General features: G+C 36.3%; 1 pseudogene; it reads left to right on the top strand.

The window, feature by feature from the left end:
• The first annotated feature begins 337 nt into the window (after positions 1-337).
• On the top strand, positions 338-2,202 carry LOC123252026 (annotated as a pseudogene).
• Positions 2,203-24,075: the final 21,873 nt, after the last annotated feature.

The raw sequence follows: 24,075 nt of genomic DNA, 5'->3' as shown, positions 1-24,075 counted from the left end.
ATCTTTCTGAACATCATCTCTCACATAACTTAACTGAATCAAGTGGGTAAATTGATTAAATAAAAATTGTGGACCTGCTAAACTAAAACACCATCCTCTGGAACAAGAAATAAAGGCACCAGAAATCCAACCTAAAAAGCAGAACTCACCTACATCATTACAGAGGCTTCCTCTGCTTGCAATCTCATCCATCCTACTGAGTTAGCAGAAGAATATCCCTAAATATCCCTAAACCATTTTGATCCACTAGTTAAAAGCTTATAAAGGTTTCTTATTATCCATCAGATAATTCTTTGCCTGGTATTAAAAGTCATTCATCAGGACACTACTGAACGGGATGGCGACCAGAACAGCAGAGGCGGCTGCAGCTGCCCCAGCTATTTCGGTGGCAGCGGGGGTTGGTCCAGGTGGGGACTCACGCTGGACCAGGCGGCCACCCAGTGACTGCGGTGGGACAAGAATCCTAAAACTTTAGAAATGGTGAAACAAATGATTGCTAATAACAATAGAGGAGAACTACAAAAGTATTTTGGTTCCCGAATGGAGTTTGGAACTGCTGGCCTTCGAGCTGCAATGGGACCTGGATTTGCACAGATGAATGACTTAACTATTATTCAGACTACTCAGGGATTATGCAGATATTTGGAAAAAACATTCAGTGATCTAAGAAAAGAGGTGTGGTGATTGGCTATGATGCCCGAGCTCACCCATCCAGTGGAGGTGGCAGCAAAAGGTTTGCACAGCTGGCCGCAACAGCTTTTATTAGTCAGGGGGTTCCTGTGTATCTCTTTTCTAAAATAACACCAACTCCCGTTGTGCCCTATGCCGTCTGAATCTTTGTGCAGGAATCATGGTCACAGCCTCCCATAACCCAAAGCAGGATAATGGTTATAAGGTCTATTGGGATAATGGAGCTCAGATCATTTCTCCTCATGATAAAGGAATATCTCAAGCTATTGAAGAAAATCTGGAGCCATAGACTAAAGCATGGGATGACAGTATAATTAATAACAACCCACTTTTCATGATCCATACTCTATAATCAATAATGATTACTTTGAAGACCTAAAGAAATACTGTTTTCACAGAAATATCGACCTATCAACCCCATTGAAATTTGTCCATACTTCTGTTCATGGAGTAGGCCATGTACAGTCTGCTTTCAAGGCATTTGACTTTGTTCCTCCTGATGCTGTTCCTGAACAGAAAGCTCCTGACCCAGAATTTCCAACAGTGAAATACCCAAATCCTGAAGAAGGTAAAGGTGTCTTGACGTTATCATTTGCTTTGGCTGAAAAAACACAGGCTAAAATTATTTTAGCAAATGATCCAGATGCTGATAGACTTGCAGTAGCAGAACAGCAAGAAAATGGTGAATGGAAAGTGTTTTCTGGAAATGAGATGGGAGCTCTTTTAGGTTGGTGGCTCTTTACCTGTTGGAAGGAAAAGAATCAAGATCAAAATGCTCTTAAAGACTTGTACATGTTATCCAGCACAGTTTCTTCAAAGATCCTGAGGGCCATTGCCTTGAAGGAAGGTTTTCATTTTGAGGAAATATTAACGGGCTTTAAGTGGATGGGAAATCGAGCAAAACAACTAATAGACCAGGGAAAAACTGTTCTTTTTGCATTCGAAGAAGCTATTGGCTATATGTGCTGTCCTTTTGTTCTGGACAAAGATGGTGTCAGTGCTGCTGTTATAAGTGCAGAATTGGCTAGTTTCCTAGCAACTAAGAATATGTCTTTGGCTCAGCAACTAAAAGCCATCTATGTTGAATATGGCTATCATATTACCAAGGCTTCATACTTTATTTGCCATGACCAAAACATCATCCAAAATTTATTTGAAAATCTTAGAAATTATGATGGAAAGAACAATTACCCAAAGACTTGTGGCAAATTTGAAGTTTCTGGAATTAGGGATCTTACCACTGGCTATGATAGCAGCCAACCTGACAAAAAAGCTATTCTTCCTACGAGTAAAAGCAGCCAAATGATTACTTTTACCTTTGCAAATGGAGGAGTGGCAACTCTAAGGACCAGTGGAACAGAACCCAAAATCAAATATTATGCTGAATTCTGTGTGCCTCCTGGAAACAGTGACCATGAACAGCTAAAGAAAGAATTAGACGAACTCGTCAGTGCCATTGAAGAATATTTCTTTCAGCCAGAAAAAAACAAGCTACAGCCTAAGTCGGAGTAAAACATTACTACGTTGTTCATATAATTACGCTTATTCTGCAGTTATGTTGAACTTCACTTATAAAGCATTATTTTTAGAAACCAAATAATGCAAATTGTGACTAAGATGTTTACATTTTTACAGATAGATCCGTTTCTTATTGTCTCTAGTTTCTCTAAATGGGGGTGGAGGGGGAACAGTAGGCATAGCAAAACATTTTTTTTCCTCAACTTTATAAAGTGTGGTTTTACTAGGACCAAGTGTATAAAGTTCTTTCTCTGGGCTTTTATTTGCATAAATGACTTTTCTGTATGATGCTGGCTTTCTCTCAAACCTAGTTTAATGGAAAATAACCAAAAATCTAGGTGTTTACATTTTTTGAAAGAGGGCAGTTCTTGCCTGTTGTGTAGAATGACAAACTAGTTACTATGTATATTTAGACTTACTTATGAAGTACAATGCTACTTAAAAAATGTGAAGGGAAAGAACAAAAGAAATGTTTTACTCACAATCAGGAAAACATTAAGTGAGTCAAAGTAGCTAAGTGCATTCTTTTTTAAAGACAAGTTTAAAAGTAGTGATTAACAATCTTTGTTTCAAAAACACCATTGTATGTTGCATGTATTGAAAAATTTCAACAATTTTATGTTATTTTAAAATAAAATATATTTTGTTTACTGTCAAAAAAAAAGTCATTCATCAACTGGTCTCACCTCATGTATCCATATACTCCCCAGATCCACAATACAGACACTTTGTTATCTTCAGCCAATTTATTACTCCCTCTCTATATGCCTGCTTATTTCTACCTTTTCACTTTTAGTCAGGTTACTTCCTCTGATTAAAACAAATCTTCATCTTTTTTGACCAGTGCACTTGCTACACAATCTTTAAGTTCCCTGTGCAAGCTTATCTTTTCTTTGAAGCCTTCTTTGACTAACTCTAATCTTATTAATTTTCACCTAGAATTTCATGAATTAATTATTTCAAGACTCTCCACTTGTTGATCCTCTCTGGGGAAGACTGATCAAAGAACAGTCATAAAAATTGTGCTGTATGGAGGATAAAATATGGCTAGATGTCAACCTTGGTGTAGTGTATAGGGCCCTGGACCTTAAGTCAGGAAAATGCTTGGACATGTACAACCTATGTGTTCCTGGCTCAGTTTCCTCATTTGTCAAATGAGCTGAAGAAGGAAATGGCAAACCACTCCAGTATTTTTTTTGCCAATAAAACCCTTAATGGGGTCACAAAGATGTCACAAACATGACAAAACAACAACAGGTGTCACCTGGCATAAAAGGAGGGAGTAGTCATTTTGATGAGATCACAGATCCATCTAATTTTTTCATGCCAGTATACATGTTTCCTTAGAATTGGGGTTTTAGTATAGTAGTTTCAGCTGTCCATGCTGTATCTTTTAGACTTGATCTTCAGTCTTTTTGCATCCCCAATGCCAAGCATAATGCTGGGGACTCAACGGGTATTAAGTAAAGGCCACCTTGACTCATCTGCCTTCTCACCCTGGAATCATCCTCAGTAGGTTACTTATCTCCTCCCATTAGTGAGTTCTTTCCTAAGGCCTCCACTTTGAGGATAGGCTTAGCCAGACATGCTTCATTTCCCTCCTTGCTATGTGTCTAATTTTCTGGATTTCACCATCCAGGCTTCTCACTTAATTATGTTCTCCCATGAGGATGTAAGTTCCTTGAGAGCAGAGACTATTTTTCTTTTTGCCTGTACTTATATGGTTAGTCCTTAGCACAAAGCTTGGCATATAGGAAATACATTAAATGTTTGTTGCCTGCCAAGCCTGCTTTATTGGACTAAATTTCTATGCACGTGTTTGTGTAAAATTGTTCATTCTGAACTAAATAATTATTCATTTTAAAAAAAGTTTGTACTAAGTCTGTGCTTTTGTTAGTATAGGGAATTCTCAATGAAGAAACCCATTTTAAAAGCAGATTGGCACTTACTCTGCAATTCATATTTTAAGGCATTGAGCTCTATGTGAAACCTTTCAGCTAGAGAGGTCTCTAATAAAAATGTTTCTTCATTTTCTTTGCCCCAACCACAGTAGGGTGATAAGGCACTTCCCATCAGAAAGATCTGGATATTCCTATAGCATGCCAAACTCAAAAAAGCCCCACAATTAATAAATATCCTTTAGAGACAGAATTTCAAGAGCAGGATCAGAGAGAGCAGGATCATTATCTAAGATCATAGAGTTAAACTTCTATAGATCACTTTCCTTTTCTCTAACCTCAGACTTGTTTTAAATCACTAATTGGAAAGAACTCTTCAGTTGTCAAAATTAAATCTTAAAACACATGCCTCTTTCAATCAACAACTAAAAGATCATTTACATTTACATGTGACCTCTCAACCTGAGGAATTCAGGCACTGTCCCCAAGGTGACCAACATAGATTATTCCACAGAACCTTGTTAATGCATGCTAATAGATGGGCAACCTTTGGAGCATTACTGAGCTGTCATAACTGAACATGGGTTTTAAAGGAAAAGAAGCAAATCCAAGGAAGAGCTTTCAGAAAGTCTAATTTATTCATTTGTTTGCATATGTGGAGTTTAATTTTACATATGTATCATTCCCAATGGGAAACCAATTAAAATGATTTTTTAAAGTCTTTCAACCCCTGAAGAGAAGTAGTTTAAGTAACAGGAAAGCATCTTACTGCTCTGTTACCAAACATTTACAGGAAAGCAGATTGGGATTTTTCCATTTAAATGAGAATTACTGGGTTAGAATTAATGAAGCAAAAATTAACCATTAACTGTATCACTTAACCCCCTGCTGTGATGTATCCATCTTCACGTAAAGAAACCCAATAAATTCTTAGCAGAAGGGCAACCATCTTCACCCTGCAGGGAGGAGGTGAAGAATACCATTGTTTTCATTGAAATTGTCAGCAGGAATTTGATTAGAATGCAATTATCTGAATTGAAATGTGGCAGAGTCCTGTCTCTAAACCAGAAATGTCAACAGTGACTTACTTCAATGACCCAGAAAAGCCTTTGGTTTGAACCTCTTTGAGAAGAGAGGAATAGAAATTTCTTTCAAAGTAACACCTGTCTCAAAAGCCTCTTCAACAGATAACTCTAGCTACTATTACTGTAGTTTCAAGAGTCATTTAAGAATGTTTAGAATTTGACAATAGGAGCTGGTAACTTTGAGAGAGTTAACAGAGAGGGTTTGAGATAAACTGTGCAAAAGATAAAAAAGAAAATAAAGAAAAACATTCTTGGGAGAGCTGTCTTAATTGTTAGTTTATACAGAGGAAAAAATAATTCAGAGATGGTTTGAGAGAAAATGAAGAAGGCAGAGAGAAAGATGAAGAGGACTTCTTTGTTTAAGACTTCTTTTACTTTGTCTTGCAAAAAGCTGATAAAGACTTTAAATGATGAGACCTTGTTTTTAGAAATCACCTGCAAATAACAAGTAAGATAACAGCCAAAATATTATAAATACTTATTTCTGTTATAAAATTATTATTGATCATGTGGTTATTAAATTTTATAGCCAATAACTTTAATATTGATTTAATCTTAGGAAATTAGAGAATTTTCTATATTAATTGATATGAACATCTGCTTATAGGAGAAAAGGTGTTTTTCCCCTAATTTATTAAGTAAATAATATTCAATAGTGTAGGGGTGGTAACAAAAGAAAAGTTTCTGGAATTATTTCTGGACTGTAGACTTTGTTTTAAAAAATCCACCAGAGTCCAAAGAGTAGGAAAGTGATACTTTGTTTTTTATTTTATTGTCATCATTAGTAGTACTCATTCACTCCAGAGTTCCCATTCCATTGTGAAAATTTTTCACATCATTCTACTCCCTTCTCTCACACTGATTTCCTCTATCTGCCAGCCCCACTGGGATCTGACTCCCACAACCCTTCAGACAACATATCCATCCTCTTTGGCCTGGAATTTCTCTTGCTGCTGTGATGTGTTGGAAATATATAGGAATGCTGATGATCTATGTGCATTTATTTTGTATCCTGTAACTTTGCTAAAGAAGCTTCTTTGATTGGCTAGAGTGACAGAACTGGAACCAGAGGCACCTTCAAAAGCCTTAGGCACTCTCAGTCTCTTTTTTGGTTGGCCCTCTCTCTTGAATTGACTTTTCTGTGGCTGACTTATTCCTATTAGATGGCATTTAGTGAGAGACAATACTATAAGGGGATAGACCTCCAGCTTTCTCCTTTTCTAAGGCCCCATGAAAATGGGCTTTGCTCTTTTGCCCCTATTTTTTGTCTTTTGTCTTAGTTAAAAGGAGTTAGACGTAAATCCTGAAATCCTGAAAAATCAGAAAAAAAAGGAGTTAGACGTAAATCCATGTAAATCCTGAAAAATCAGAAAAGAGGACCACTTGAATTTGGGGAGTTGTCCATTCCAGGTTTTGTGATCACAGGACCATCCATGTGCCCTGAAGATTGAAGAGTGACCTTCAGGTGCAAGTTCAGAAATAGCTAAGAAAGATTCATTCAACCAAATGTTGCATTTATCTGTGAGCTTACTAATGCTATATAGAAACAGCAGCTAAGTTTGAGTCTACAAAGGTAAGAGAGGGGAGAATTTGGCCCCAAAGTGTTAGAGGCAAATATTTGTGCTTCTGTTCTTGCCATCTCTTTATAAAAACTTATTGATGCCAGCTAGTTAAATGGATTTGGGCCTCTAATCACTGGTGGCAAAAAGTAGGATGAAACATACCTGGAGTATTGGCTTAAGCCTATAGCAATAGAGAAAGAGATTTAAACTCCTCATGGGTACCCCTAGAGCTCTGAGGGTCTGGTTCTAGGAAAGTGAGCTCAGAAAGCATACTAGCTACATAAAAAATGGCTAACTCATAATTTAACTAATAGAACTGTAGCAATGTAGCGTGCTTTTGGGGTTTGAAGCTGCTCATGACAAGCTGTAAAACTTGTCTGTGGCTCCAGTGGGTTTCGAATGTCTTGGAGTACATACAAATTTTATTTTGTCATGCAGTCTCTGTCTCATTGCTACATCGTAATGAAATCATTTTAGTGCCAAATATATGTAAGTCTCTGATTTCCCCAGGCTATGAAAATCTCTCCTAATCAACTGCCTAAAAATTGTCCTGTCTACATTGATTTCTAGGGATGCTCTATGGTTTTTTAGCCTATTCTAAATTAAGGAGTTTTGCCATTTACAGACATATAAAAAATCAGAAAAACCATCTAGGTCAGTGATGGCAAACCTATGGCACAGGTGCCAAAGATGGTACACAGAGGCCTCTCTAGGCCCATGGCCACCCTCTCCTCTCCACCCCCACCCCCAACACCAAGTTTGTTACTAGAAAGGCAGAGGGACTCCGGCAGAACAGCTCTCCTTCCCCACATCACCCATCTATGTACTGGTTCTAAGGCAGACGAGCAGTAAGGGCTAGGCAATGGGAGTTAAGTGGTTTTTCCATTCCTTCTTCAGCTCATCTTACAGATGGAGAGCCCTGTGTGAGGAACATCAAGGAAGCCAGTATCACTGGCTCATAGGATATATGGAAGGAAGAACTTTAAAAGCCAAGCAGAAGATTTTGTATTTGCTCTTGGAGGTAACAGGGAGCTCCTGGAGTTTATTGAAAGAGGGCAGAGGAGTGATAGCATCAGACCTGTACTTTAAGGAAATCTCTTTGATAATTGAGTGAAGGATAGACTAGAGTGGGGAGACCTACTTGGAGGCTATTTCAATCATCTAAGCACAAAATAATGAAGATCACTCATTGTCAGAAGAAAGAAGGAAATGCTTTCTAGGAAGTTAGAAACAAGAGTTGGAAAAAAAAGGTGAGAATGAGTGCACAGCTAAGAGCGCCCAGGCTGTCCTAGCAGGAGGCTATTTTCTCCTACTGATCTATTTCCTTCCCCAAGAGAAAGTAAGCTCCTTGAGGTTCCATTTTTGTCTTTGTATCTCTAGTGCCTAACACAGTTTCCTGCACATAAAGATCTTTAATAAGTGTTTGTCTATTGAACCTATGAGCCAATGATAAAAAATAATAACAACAGTAACAATTATTGGCATTTATGCCCTGCTTTAAGATTTGCTTGACATTTTCAGAATATGATCTCATTTGATCCTCACAAGTCAGGGAGATGGGTGTTATATTATTATCCTCAACTTACAGACAAGGAAATCAAGTCAGACAAAGGTTAAGGGACTTGTACAGTTAAGTTTCTGAGGCTGAATTTGAACTTAGATCTTCCTGACTCCATGTCTAACTGACTACATTAGTCCTCTTCAGAGTTTGTCCCAGGAGTTCAATATGGGCAGGGGCTACATTTGTGGGGTTTTTTTTAAGTCTACTTTGAAAACAATCATTGTGACCTATTATTATGATAATTATCATCATTAAAATGTTAGTCAAACCAGGTTTGCAAATCAGATGCCATCCATCTCTTAGTGCAGAAGGTCATAAAGTATAAGCTCTCATACTTATAAAGGGGATGCTTTTAAAACCAGCCACCAAATGGTAAAGGCAGAGCTCCATATACATTTAGCTGCTCACTTGTGTTCAAAAAACATGATTTGTTTACTAGCACAAGTCTTTATACTCTTTTTTTTTAATTAGCCAATCCCAGTCTCTTTCATGGACTTGTTTAATGGTGCTGGATTATATTATAGATGATACTTTCATGTTTACTTCTTTTTACTGTATTAAGACTTCTGAACTAGTTCCACTTGGCCATACACTCAAAAGGCCATAGTGTACCTGTGGCAAGGGTAGCCTTCTAGCATCTCCAGGCATCAATAAATCAGAATGACTGTTAGATACTTAGGTCAGGAGTCCAAAATCTATCTATGGTGACATGCCTAGTCGCCATACCTGTTCTTCTGGTCTGCTAGGAGTGGGTGTGCCAGTGGGCAGAAATGATCACATGTATTTTCTTAGGAAAGAGAAGGGCAGGGCTCCATTTAGATGAGATATAAGGCAAGTCAAATGGAAGAAGCCATTTAAGTGAATCTTCTGTGGTGGCAGCAGAAAAACAACTCCTATCTGATTAGAGAAAGGCACTAGACATCCTCTTCTCTTGGCTTGGAAAATGGTGTTCCTTTTGGTAAATGTTTGCTCACAAAGATTCCCCTTTTTTCTCATGGTAGATCAGAAAAATAACAGTTTATGATATGTACATTTTGTAGACTTTTCCCACATGGTTCCCTCCTTCCTATATTCCTTTTGTCTTCAAATGATGGCTTCTGCTCCATCCCTATTATTTTAGACCCCTCTTAAATACAGATTTATATATTTTTTTAAAAACCAACAACCATATCCAGGTCCAAGAACTCTTCTCTGATTTTCCCAAATCTACTTTTTCCTAAAGGTGTTAGTTGTCCACCCTAGTTTCTGAGGATGAATAGGCAATTTTCAGATAAAGAAATCAAAAGTATCAATAAGTACATGAGAAAGTGTTCTAAATCTCTAATAATTAGAGAAATTCAAATCAAAACAACTCTGAGGTATCACCTCACACCTAGCAGATTGGCTAAAATGAAAGAAGGGGGGAGTAATGAATGCTGGAGGGGATGTGGCAAAACTAGGACATTAATGCATTGTTGGTGGAGTTGTGAATTGATCCAACCATTCTGGCTGGCAATTTGGAATCATGCTCAAAGGGCTATAAAAAAATGCCTTCCCTTTGATCCAGCCATAACATTGTTGGGTTTGTACCCCAGAGAGATCATAGATAAACAGACTTGTAGGAAAATATTTATAGCTGTGCTCTTTGTGGTAGCAAAAAACTGGAAAAATGAGGGTATGCCCTTCAATTGGGAAATGGCTGAACGAATTGTGGTATATGCTGGTGATGGAATACTATTGTGCTCAAAGGAATAATAAATTGGAGGAATTCCATGTGAACTGGAAAGACCTCCAGGAATTGATGCAGAGTGAAAGGAGCAGAGCCAGAAAAAGATTGTACACAGAGACTGATATACTGTGGTAAAATCGAATGTAATGGACTTCTGTACTAGCAACAATGCAATGATCCGGGACAATTCTGAGGGATTTATGGGAAAGAACACTGCCCACATTCAGAGGAAGTATTACAGTAGTGGAAACAGAAGAAAAACAACTGCTTGAACACATGGGTTGAGGCGGACATGATTGGGGATGTAGACTGGAAACTAACACTCCAATGCAACTATCAACAATTTGGAAATAGGTCTTGATCGATGACACATGTTAAAACCAGTGGAAATACACATCTGCCATGGGGTGGAGGGGAAGTTGGGGGAGGGGGGGTGAAGGGGGAAAGTAAGAGCATGAATTATGTAACCATGTTAACTTTTCAAATAAATAAAAAAAAAATTTTAAATGACATTTCATTGCAAACAAATGTCTAAAACTTAATGCAAATTTCTAGACTTCTCTAAAAAGCTAAGAATTTTTTTTTTTTTGCCAAGCTTGGATACTGACTTAATTTTTACACTTTCTGGAATTGGTTTTTTCTGTGCAGAACTCATGGAAAAAAATAACCAATTTTAATCAATGAACTCATTTTTAAGCCAGCTCCTACCACCTTAAATGTTTAAATTTTTGTATAAGTATTGCACCTCAAAAAAGGCAAATGCTATAAGGTGTGGCTTGATTTACTTGTACTGTCAATTGTCTGCGCTTAAGAAAGTGATAGAGAAAATGTTAATTAATAATGATTAAACTTAAAAGTGTGTCTTGCATCCATTTTTTCCCTTGGAAAACCAGTTATTAAACATTTACAGGAACACGATTTGGGGAATCAATCTTTAAAAAGCTATATTAAAGTTCAGGGCTCGAGACTAAAATAAAACTTTTTGTCCCCCTTCACAAGTCAACAATGTCCCCCAGTCAATTCCCAGGCCTGTGCCCCATATTATTAACTTTGTTCAGAGGTCACCCATTTTTTCTAAATTTTTTTTCTAAATCAGAGGATCTCCCACCATGTTCTCAGCCTCTTCCAAACCATCCTAATCCCTGTTGGCAGCCAGCTACTCTTAATGAGGTCACATCATCTGGTGATGCATCTTAGTATATGAAAAAAGCAGTGAACAAATGGGTTTGATAAGCATTAGTGTTTGTTTCACAGATCTTTGAAAGATTGTGGAGGGCTGGGAAAGTACCACAAGACTGGAAAAGGACAAGTGTTAACCTCATAAAAATAAAAGGAAATGGAAGGGAGTTTACAAACTTTAGGCTAATGAATTTAACTTCAATTCTTGTAAATATTCTAGAAATTTTTTTTAACCCTTACCTTCTGTTTTAAAATTGATACTAAGTATTGGTTCCAAGGCAGAAAAGTGGCAAGGGATAGGCAATTGAAGTTAAGTGACTTGCCCAGGGTCACACAGTTAGGAAGTATTTGAGGCCAGATTTGAATCAAACTAGTCCTGGTTTTCTATCCACTGAGCTATCTAGCTGTCCCTCTAGAACTTATTATTAAGGACTATCTCCAAAGATCTTGACTACCTAGACCATTTGATCAGGTCTAACAAAATGAAATTTTATAATGATACATGCAGAATATTATGCTTTGGTCCAGAACATCTGCTTCATAATTATAAGATGAGGAAGTGAGACTAGACAAGAATTCAATGGAAAAAAATCTAGGAATTTGAGTGGGTCATAAGCTCTATATGAATCACTATTATGACATGAAAGTTAATGCAATCTCAGGCTCTTTAAGAGAGTAATAGTGACTATTCTTGTCAGACCACATCTGGAGTAATGCTTCAAGTTCTGGCTACCACATTTTAGGAAGAGTATGAAGAAACTTAAGAGCATTCAGAGGAAGGCAATGAGGATGATGAAGGATTTTGACTTCTTGTCATATTCCATATCATTCCATTCAGTTTAATAATCATTTATTCAGCTTTTAAAATTCAGTGCCAAGAAATGTGCTAAGTACTAGTAATGAACAAGAAACTAAATTGTTTAAGGTTTGTATTTGGTGTTCTACTAATTTAGGTATTTATGTATTTTGGCAGATGACCAACAAACATTTATTTATTAAATATTTACTTGGGCCAGCCACTGAGCTAAGCTAAAATTGCCTCTGCCCTTAAGGAGCTTACATTCTAATGGTGGTGAGAACATGTACATAAATAGAAATATTCAAGTTATATACAGAGAAGATGGAAGGTAACTTTCAAGTGGAAGGCGCTAGCAATTTGGAAGATAGGGATGTAGTAGGTGGTGTTTGAGTTTTCTTTTTTCCTTTTTTTAAAATATTTTTTCCAATTTCATGCAAAAATTTTTAACATTCATCTTTTAAAATTTTGAGTTCCAAATTCTCTCCCTTCCTCTCCCCACTCATTGAGAAAGTAAGCAATTTGATATCGGTTTTACATCTGCACTGATGCAAAACATTTTCATATTAGCCATGTTGGAAGAGAAAAAAAAAACAAAAAAAGAGAAAAAGAAAACAAACCAAAAAAAGGTATGCTTCAATCTACATTCATAGTCCACCAGATCTTTCTCTGGGGATAGATAGCATTTTTCATCATGAATCCTTCAAAACTGGGTCATTGTATTGCTAAGAATAAATTGCTAAATCCTTCACAGTTGATCACCCTTATAATATTGCTGTTACTATGTATAATATTCTTGTGGTTCTGCTCACTTCACTTTGCAAGAGTTCATATAAATCTTCTGAGGTTTTTTGGAAAGCATTCTGCTCATCATTTCTTATAGAACAATAGTATTCCATCATAATAATATACCACAACTTCATCCCTAGTTGATGAGAATCTCCTTTTCTTTGCCACCATAAAAAGAACCATTATAAATATTTCTTTGATCTTTTGACCCAGAAATATGACCATAGCCTTTGGGCACAATTCCAAATTATTTTCCAAAATGGTTGAATAAATTCATAATTCTACCAATAGCCCATTAGTGTCCCAATTTTCCCACATTTGTCAATGTACTTTTATCATATTAGTTAATATGAAATGTATGAATGAGGTAGAAGCTCAGAGTTATTTTAATTTATATTTTTGTGCCGAGTCTTGAAGAAAATCAGGGATTCTAAGAGGCAGAGGAAAGAGGGAATTCCAGGTATGAAATTATCATTAAAGCATTATTAGTATCACAGCTAATGCAAAAACACATGGCTGGGGTGTATGATGTGTGGGGAAGATAATAAATAATAAAATGATAGGAAATACCCAAGTGGTAAAGAACATGAAATGCCAAAAAGAGTTTATATTGTTTCTAGAGGTAATTAGGAGACATGGGAGTTTACTGAGCATGTGTTCTTCCACTCGTGCTGCCACCAATCTCATTGAACTTCTACCTAGAACATTACTTCCTTGCTTCCAGTCCTTTTCCTGGGCAATCCATCTTACACATAACTGCCATATTTTTCTTTCAATATAATTAAAGTTCTTTGAAGATAGGAGTTTTGTTTTTTCATTTTATATTTTAACCCCTATGAAAAAACAATGCCTGACACTAAATGATTGACTGGTTCCCAAGATACAAGAAAGTCTGACCATGTTACCTCCTTGCTCAGAAGCAATCAAGCTTGTTGTTTAAGATAAAATGCAAACTCCTCAGCATGGCATTTAAAGACCTCTACCAGAAGGTTGGGGACAACTAGGTGGTATGGTGGATAGAGCACCAGGCCTGGAGTCAGGATAGACCTGAGTTCAAATCCAGCCTCACCCATACTAGTTGTATGATCCTGGGCAAGTTATTTAACTCCTATTGACTTCAGTTCCTCATCTGTAAAATGAGGCTCAAATGACAAACCACTCCATTATCTTTGCTAAGAAAATCCCATGGAAAAAGTACATGGAATCATATAGAGTCAGACACAACTGAACAACAATAACCAAGGGGTTCCAAATTACCTTTCCTTTCTCATAACATATTATGGTCCAATATATTCTCTTCTTTTGGGCTAGATTACACTACTATCTCCTGGGTTTAGCATCCTATCTTCCTTCTCAATACACATAGCCTACCAGCCTGGAATGCATTTCTTCCTCATCTCTTACCACTCAGACTTCTTTTCTGGTTTACTTCATGAGCCACCTCTTCTCTAAAAATGGCCCTGATCCTCTGTCTTAGTGTCCTTTCCATGTCCAAATTTCCTCAAATATGCTGAATACATGTGCATGTACTATTTCCTCCGTTGGAATGAAACATCTTAAAAATAAATTTTATACAGGAAAAATTTCAATATCCTCAAGCCTTTTACCACTTCTACTATATTTATTTTAGTATAGACTGAGTGGCGGTAGGTATAAGGCTTACAATTTTAATTTGGTCTCACAAATAACTAGCCATTTTTTGCCTCAGTGGTCAAACATCTCTCAACAAACAATTCATAACTAATCTACTGAAAATCTTTGCTGCAAATAGTAATGAGTACTAGACTCTTTGTTTCCCTGTGGTTTTCTATGTCTACTTCCATCTACTAAACTAGTATTAAAATCCTTGCCACAAAGATCATTAATTGATATTTCAGGAGAATCTCTGGTTCTCAGAAGGAAAGATCTAACAAAGAATCTTCCCTCCCCTTAAAACCTGCCATGAATATTTGCCATGCAGCTGTGGTGCAATGGATAGATCCCCAAATGGAGTCAGGAACATCTGAATTTAAATCTGGCCTCAGGCACTTACTAGGTGTGTGACCCTCCGCAAGTCTGTTTCTGTCTCAGTTTCCTCATTTGCCTCCAGTTCATCATTCCAGTATCTTTGCAAAAACAACAACAAATTGGGACACAAAAAGTCAAACATGACTGAAACAACTGAATAACAAACCACAAATGTAACACCAATTGGGTAACAGTGGATGTCCCTGTTAGTGTTACCAGGTGACTGAGTACCAATTTGCAAAGATACAGGATCCTCATCTAACATGCTTCTACCAGGCCCGGACTTCAGAGTTTTATTTATATAGATGACAGGCATGTAAATAGATTTGGGATCTAGGGGTATGATATTCTTTTGGGAGGTTCAGGATAAAAGCTTCTTTCCCTGGTTGTTACAAAAGAAAGGGACATGTTAGCTTACTTTGGGTCTACTTAGTTCCCAATCAAATGCTCACTACACAAAAGATCATCACCAGTCACCAAGAAACATATTTATCCAGTCAAATAGCAAAATGGTAATTAGGGAAGTTATTCCAAGTAAAGATAATGGACTATATAAGAGCACAGGGACTATTTGACTCAGGAATGAGATGAAACCTCAGTTCAAACAATGAGAGAATGATCTTAACAAAGAAGTCCGTTTTTATCAGTCTGGAGGAGGGAAGTGCTGGTGCTGGGAATCAAAGGACATATTGGAGTGCCTGTTTTCCCCACATGCCTATTGTTCTAAAAAGGTCTCCTATCCACCATTCCAAGTCTCTGACTTGCTTCTGTCTGTCTTTCTCATTCAGTTTAAAATTCAATCCAATCCAAATTCAGGTTTCTTTACACATACTCTGCAAACAGAATCAGAGGGCTTTACCTTAGGAAACCAGTCCAAGCCTGCCTATGTTGAAGCTAGGGCTACATATACATGAATAAAACCTGAATGTCACATTCCAAATCAAACCCCAACAAATATTATGTCACTGTGGTATTTGGTTTCTACAAAGCTAGCTTTTGATTTGTATGTTCTCATCATTTAAAGATCTCCAACTTTTCACATAGGTAAATAAATTTTTTTTTCCTTTTCTGCCTTCCTTTCTTTTTTCCAATCTTTTTCTTCCCCTCTCTATTTTTCTTTCTTTCCCCTTTCCTTGTTTTTCTTGTTTCCCTTCTTATCTCTTTTCCTTCATTCATTTTTTTCTTTCTTTTTTACCATTCTTACCCTCCTTCCTTTCTTTTCTTTCCCTTCCTTCTTTCTTTCTCTTCCTTCTTTTTTTTCTTCCTTCCTTTCTCTCTTTCTTTCATGATTCAGTATCTGTCTGGAGCCCCAAATTCTCCAGAGCAGCCAAGTAATCTGGATTTTCTAAAGGATTACACTGCATTTCCCTCCCAGAGATAACAGTTGATTGAATGGGGTGGGGGAGGGGAACTTTGCACATGTCTCTGTGTGGCTGACCTGCCAAATATTACTATTCCAGCTCTTAAACCTGTGCCAGACTGTTAATATCTTAATGCTTATTCAAGTGTCAGGGAGTGCTGGCAGATGTCAGAATAAATGGGAGGCTGTCAATAAGGAAATTACTTATCATTCACCGGGTGATTGTTGCAGTCTGTCAGGTAGCATTTGGGAGGATGTCAACATGAAAAAGAAAAAAGAGGAAGAAAAAAGGAGGGGTGGTCACAAATGGCAATGGAGGGAAGTTTGGGGGGTTTTTTACCTTAATTGTCTGGGTGTTTTATTATCTTTTTTTTTTTTATTTCAAACTAGCTTCTAGCTATAACGGCCCACTAAAGAAAGAAAAAGGATACAATTTTTCTAGGCCTTGAAGGCATAACCTCTGAATTACTGGAATCATCTATGTTTGAAAAAAAAAAAACAAACAGAAATACTTTGTTCTCCCTTACATAGGCAGCAGAGTTCAGATTACTGAGGATGAATGGTTTTTCTCATAGAGTATAAAAATTCCAGTAATGGAAATTCTTGGTCATACATAACATATGTTATGATATTTACATGTTACATGTAATCTAGAATTTGTATATAATATAATCTGATATTTTATATTATGTAACATGTTATATATTATCACACAGTTATATGTTTATATATCACATATAATGTGATATTTATATGTGATCGTTCTCTAATTTTATATAACATATATGACATATACAGCTATATTTATATAGTACAGGCAATATAATATTTATATGTAATACAATATGGTATGTCTTATACAATATGTAATATTTCTGTAAGAAAAATATAATAATGTGTCTGTAATTTATAACATGTACAAATTAAACTATAGACTTTGCTTCTAGATGTAGTCTCCTATTTCATATGGGATCTTAATATTTAATACTTGGAGTAAATAAAGAATACTCTCCATGTTTCATCATCTTTTTTCCCTGTGGTCTGTACATGTAAAATATAGGAACATAAAGAATATGCTTGCCAGAGAGGGGAGAAAGGCCTTGAAAGAGAGTCTCTTTTAAAGTTTCATTTCCATGCATAGAGATAAAGAATATTTATAGCAGCATTTTTTTCTTATCATATAGATCTGGAAACAAAGGAAAAAAAACATTCCCCATTAAAAGGGAATGGCTAAACAAATTAAGAATGTAATGGAATATTATCACATCATAAGAAATGACAGTGATAGGATCAAAGAAACCTGGAGAGACTTGTATGAACTGACCCAGTAAAATGAACAGATCAAAATCACTATCCAATGAAGGAAAGAAAGTATGGTCAATACAGTGGCCAGTTATGCTGCCAGAAGACTAATCAGTGCTGAATCATGCTTCCTACCTCTTGGCAAAGATGTGATTGATTAAAAGCATTAAAAACCTGAATTTACTAGACTTCATAAACTGCTTCTCTTGAGAGAGGTTCAAGGAATACATAAAGGGTTTGGCCTTGGCAAAGACAAGAGACTCCTCATTATCAGAGACTGGAGGAAAACAGGAGTGAGTTAGAGAATTTGTCAAGGGTTTTGAGATGAAGAGAAGTGGGGGGGGGGGGGTTCAGGCAAAAAAGCTCTGATTTCCCTAGCAAAGTAGGATTCAAAGTCATAAACTAAGAGAAGAGAGGAAAGGGAGATGTGGGAGGCTTGAGGAGAGGAGAGAAGGTTTGAAAAACCTTCTATGGGGAATAAGATAGGAAATCAGTAAGGGAGGAGCAAAAATCTTACCTTGTTGCAGTGAGGACCCAGCTGAGATGAAAGAACATCAGCTTTTAATGGATTCATTCAGTCAGCTTGGCTTCATGTCTTCCTCCAGCCCCATTCTGTAACATATGGAGAATTAAGACACTATCAGAAGGAAAAGGGATTAGACTTGCTCTTTTGGGCCCTTTGTCTGGAAATCTCTCCCACTAAAACACCATAATTATTGGTTTTTATAGTGTTAAAGTTAGTTGGAATTAAGAGAGGACAAAAAATAGGGGAGAAATAAGTGGAAGTTGCAAGGATTTCCACTGAAGTGAGGCCGTTGATTTTGGAGTCAGGAAAACTCATCTTCCTGAGTTCAAATCTGGCCTCAGACACTTACTACATTTGTGATTCTGGGTGAGTCACTTAACCCTATTTGCCTTGGTTGCCTCTCCCAAAAAATGAGCTGGAGAAGGGAATGGCAAACCAGTCTTGTATCTTTGCCAAGAAAATCCTAAATGGAGTCACAACTGAAATGATTGAATAACAAAAAAAAAAAAAAGAATTATGATAACATCAATATTAAGAAAAAGTTTCTAAGTAGGCCCTTTCCCAAAGTGAAATGGGCCACCTGAAAAGGTGGCAAGTTCTTCCTCACTGAAGGTCTTCAAACAGAAACTGGATCTGCCTTGGTCAGATTTGTCACTGTGAGGATTCCTTTCCTATATGGGATATACTATGTGTCTCTAAGGTCTCTTTCAACTCTTAAATTCTATGATTCTATAAATCCTATGAACTTCTTCATTAAAACTCCAGAGGATAAGAAATGAGTAACAATAGACCTGAACACATGCTTATTGAATTGACTTCCTAAAGAATAAATAGCACAGAATTTAACAAATACCCATTACCTACAAATATAAAATCTTCTATTCAATATTCAAAGGCCCTCAGACTCTATCCCCTTCCTACTTTTCTAGTCTTCTAACAACTTACTTCTCAATACAAATACCAAGCACTTTTCAGTATAGTGACAATGGCCTCCTTGTACTTCATGAGATACTTCATCACCTGACTACAGGCATTTTCACTAATTGTATCCCATATCTGGAATTATCTCCCACCAAAATACCATAATAATTGGTGTCTATAGGGTTAAAGTTACTTGGGATTAACAGAGAATAAAAGCTAAAATCCAGACCTGGATTGTGGTGATAGATTCCTCTTCTAGTGATCTCCCTTGATCTTCCTAATTCTAGGCAGGATTTTCTTTGGGTCTGCAGGCAAGAATTGTGTTTATTTTTCCATCAGCATAACAACTGAAAGAGTAGTTAATCTGCCAGCTCATTATTTCAAAGGTGCTATGTACTTCTGTATTTCTGTAACAGCTAACACTAGGGAGTTAAATACTTTGACAGAGGGGAAGCTGAATTGCCATTCAAAAGGTCCTTCAGCATCTTTGAAGTTTTCTCTCCATAAAAATATAAGTAATTATTTGTGGGAATAATCTAGACTGGAATTTGCCCACCTCCTCCACAGGGTTCTTCCTAGAAGCTGTTTGTTTTTCAAAGAATAAATAAGTTTCTTAAAGACCACAGATAGAATTTGCCTCATTCCTCATTAAGCTGAAGAAATTAGAGCAGCAGCATGGATCAGGAAAACCCAGATTCAAATGCTGCTCTTGATAATAATTACCTGTGCAATCCTCTGAGAGTCTTTTACCTTTGCTTGGTCTAAGTTCCTCATCTATAAAATGAGGGGGTTGTAGTAGATGGTCCCTAAAGTTCCATCTAGCCTTAAATCTAGGATAAGAATTCCCTGAGATCTAATATCAGCATAGGTTTTTAAATACCTTGCTTCCCTAGAGCTAGAAATTCAAATACTACAGAGATAACACCAGAGGGAGGGAGATGGAGTAGAGAATAGGAAAAATAGAAAGAAATAAACTTTTAAAATATTAAAATAATAAAAAATTCTTCCTATACACAACAATACCATGTTTGAACTCCTGGAAGTCATCTGAAGAATTCAGGAAATCATTCAAAAAGCATCCAAATCCTAGAATCATAGCTGGAGATTTCCTTTTCCTACTGTTGGTTATTTTTACAAACATTTCTTACACTTATACTTTATTCTGAATTTTCCTGCCCATTTTCATTGTTGCTTTCAATATTAATTAGTCTTCATGACTCGATTTAAGGTTTTCCCTGCAAAGATACTAAAGTAGTTTGCTATTTCCTTCTACAGCTCATTTAGAGATAAGGAAACTGAGGCAGACAGTGAAGTGATTTGCTCGGAGTCATATGGCTAATAAGGATATGAGGCCAGATTTGAACTCAAGAAGATGAGTCTATCAACTGAACAACCTAGCCACCCACTTTACAATTTTACTATTAGAAAAAGTACACATCCTTCTTGTCTTTAAATTATTTTATTAATTGTTTTTAATTTTATATCTCCTTTATTTCCCAATATACTGCTCTCCCTCTCTCTATCATTCATATATATTCATATATATATATCATCATATATATTCAAGCTATATCTTGAAACAGAGAATTTGAAGAAAAATAGAGAAAAGGAACCAATTGAGCAAATCTAAGTACTACATCAATTAAGTTCAAATTATATGCAGCATTCCATAATCATAATTCCCCATCTCTGCAAAAGAGAGTAGTCAAATTCCCATTTTTCTTCTTTGGGACTTAGCTTGATCAAATTACACCAGGTTCAGTTTTGATGTTGCTGTTGACACACTTTCCATTAACAATGCTTTAGTCATAGTGTAGGTCATTTTCCTGGTTCTGTTTAGTTTGTATCAATTTATATAACTCTTTCCAGGCTTCTCTGTCTGTATTCATCATTTCTTATGGTATTCATGTCCCATAATGGAGATTTTGATTATTTTGATAATTCCAAATTGCTTTCCAGAATTGGGGTGGGAAAAAGGTACAAGTTCACAACTTCATTAACAAGGCTATTGGTATGCTTCTCTACTACAGATCCTCCAACATTGACTGTTTTCATCTTTTATCATTTTTTGCCATGCTATAAAAGAATTAAGAGATTGAGGATGAAATTAGGAGTAGAGACATGCTTTGAAGAGAAGATAATAAGCTCAGTTTTTGACAGATTGAGTTTGAGGTGTCAGGAGGAAATCTGGATGGCAATATTCAGTAGTTTTGCATGGTGAAAAGAGCAGTGGGTTAGAAGTCAGGGGACCTAGATTTGAATCTTAGTTTGACTGTTATTTATGTGACCTCATTCAATTAATTTTACTCTTCTGGGCCCTAGAGTCTTCTCCAATAGCTCTAAAGATCAAGTTCCTTAGAAAAGTAAAGACAGGATATACAAGAGTACAGTATTATTGGCATGACAAGAATTTTAAAAAGGAATATCAGAATAAAAAGGGTGGTCAGTAAGGTCAAATGCTTGAGAGAAACCAATAAAAATGAGGCTGGAAAGAAGCCATTTAATTTGATAATAAGGGCATCATTGATGGCCTTGGAATGTTTCAGTTCAGGAGCAGTGTGAAATTGATCAATAACCTGACCTAATCTCCTATCATTCCATCTCCCTACTATGCTTCATGCCTCCCAAAGCCAGTCTCTTCAGGGAGAACAGCTGGAGAAAGTCACACTGCCACGTTAAATGGGTGTATTTTGGTATCCAACTTCAACTGAGCCCTCTCTATAGCAAGGGAGCCTTTTTGTTCTTAGAGGTATATAGGTAGCTCCACACTGATGAAGCAAAGGGCCTAGAGTCAAGAAGACATGAGTTCAAATTCTGCTTCAGACAATTACTAGCAATGTGACCCTGGACAAGTCACTTAGCCTCTGTTGGCCTCCAATTTCTGAAATATAAAATGGGAACAAAATAGAGATTTGTAAAGCACTTAGCTGGTGCCCAGAACATAGTACATGCTACATAAATGTTGGCTTTTATTATTATTAAAGGTTTTTCTGTATTTATTGAGAGAATCATGCATTACTAGATGTTTTTGTTTTTACTGTGTGTTGATTCATACAAACCTTCCTTGTATCTCTGATAAAAATTCATTGTGGTAATAATGAATGATTTATTGGGTGAATTCTATAGTTGGCTTAAGAAAATTTTTTTCTGAAATTTTCTAATTGATATTTATTAAATGATTTTGGTGGATAGTTTCTTTCCTTTATTTTATGATCTAGGTATTTTGCTAATGAAAGAATTCTGGTAGAATGTTTCTTTTTCACTTTTTAAAGATATTTGTGGGCATTTATACTCATTTTTAAAAACTAATTGTTTCTACCAAACTGAAAATTTTGAATTAGAATTCTCCTGTAAATATAGAGAAGGAGTTCCCCTCCACCCCCCACTCAGGATTTTAGTAGTTTCTTTATAGTTAGGTCTAGTTCCTTATCTGTACTATATTAAGATCTCTATTTTGTCATCTAATAGTTTGTATACCTTATATATTTTTTAATTTTTTAATTTTATTTTTCCCCAATTACATTTGAAAAGTTTTCAACATTTTTCAAAAAATATTGAATCTTGAATTCTCTCCCTCCCTTCCTTCTCATCCTCACAACCCACCCCCTCTTGAGATACTAAGTAATCTCATATAGATTTTACATGTGCAATCACATAAAACATTTTTCCATGTTAATTCTTTTGTGGAAGGAGACTCAAATTAAAAAATTAAGAAAGAAAGTGAAAACAGTTTTCTTCATTGTGAATTCAGACTCTGTTTTTTTTTCCTCTCTGGAAGAAAATAGTATTTTTTATAGTATATATAAAACTTTGGGATAGTTTTAGATCATTATATTGCTGAAAATAGGTAAGTTATTCACAGTTGTTCATTGTACATTATTCCTATCACTGTGCACAATGTTCTCCTGGTTCTGCTGACTTCACTCTGCTTCAGTTCATGTAAATCTTTCCAGGTTTTATGTATTCCTGCTTCTGTCATTTCTTACAAGACAATAGTATTCCATTACAATCTTGAACTATAACTTACTCAGCCATTCCATAATTGATGTGTATCCCCTCACTTTCCAAATCTTTGCCACCACAAAAAGAAAAATATTTTTGTACATATAGGATCTTCTCCATTTTGTTTTTTATCTCTTTGGGATACAAACCTAATAACAGTTTTCCTAGGTCAAAAGATTTGTAATGTTTTTTAACCCTTTGGACATAGGTCCAAATTGCTCTCCAGAATGATTGAATCAGTTCACAATTCCCCAAAGTGCATTAGTGTCTCAGTTTTCCCACATCCTCTCCAAATTTTGTCATTTTCCTTTTCTGTTATAATAGCCAATCTGATTGGTGTGGGGTGATAACTCAGAGTTGTTTTAATTTGCATTCTTCTAAATAATAGTGATTTAGAGCATTTTTTTGGCATGACCATAGAAAGCTTTAATACTTTCTCTGAGAAATGCCTGTTCAATTTTATTCTTTGACCATTTATCAAGTTGGGGAATGACTTGTATTCTTATATATTCAACTAATTTGTTTTTGAGAAATGAGGCCTTTATTAAGCAGACTTGTAAAAAATTGCACCATTATGATTATTGTGTATTATTCTCCATCCTTTTTCCCTGTTTAGTTTCTCAACATCACCTTCCACAATTTGCCTTATTTTCTATCAGCCCCACCTCCCATTCTGTTATCCCCCCTTCCCCTCCTGTTTTCCTATAACATAAAATAGATTTCTATACTCAATTGATTATGTATGTTCTTCCCTCCTTGAGCTAATTCTGATGACAGTAAAGTTCACACACTCCCTCCCCCTCCTTCCCCATCTTCCCCTCCACTGTAAATGCTCTTTTGTGACTCTATTATGTAAGATGATTTACCTTATGCTATTTTTTCCTTCCCCTCCTCCTAATGCATTCCTCTTTCTCATGCCTTAATTTAATTTAATTTTTATATCATCCCATCATATTCAGCTCATACCCTTGTCCTCAGGCTATGCATATTCCTTTTAACTGCCCTAATAATAACAAAGTTCTTTGTAGTTATAAGAATCATCTCACCAGGTAAGGATGCATACAGTTTAATCTTATTGAATGTCTTTTGATTTCTCTTTCCTGTTTACCTTTTTATTCTTCTCTTGAAATTTGAAAGTCAAATTTTCCATTCAGCTCTGGTATTTCCATCA

Source organism: Gracilinanus agilis, chromosome 6 (assembly GCF_016433145.1).
Source record: "Gracilinanus agilis isolate LMUSP501 chromosome 6, AgileGrace, whole genome shotgun sequence".
Lineage (NCBI taxonomy): Eukaryota > Metazoa > Chordata > Mammalia > Didelphimorphia > Didelphidae > Gracilinanus > Gracilinanus agilis.
This window is presented reverse-complemented; position numbering and strand designations above follow the sequence as displayed.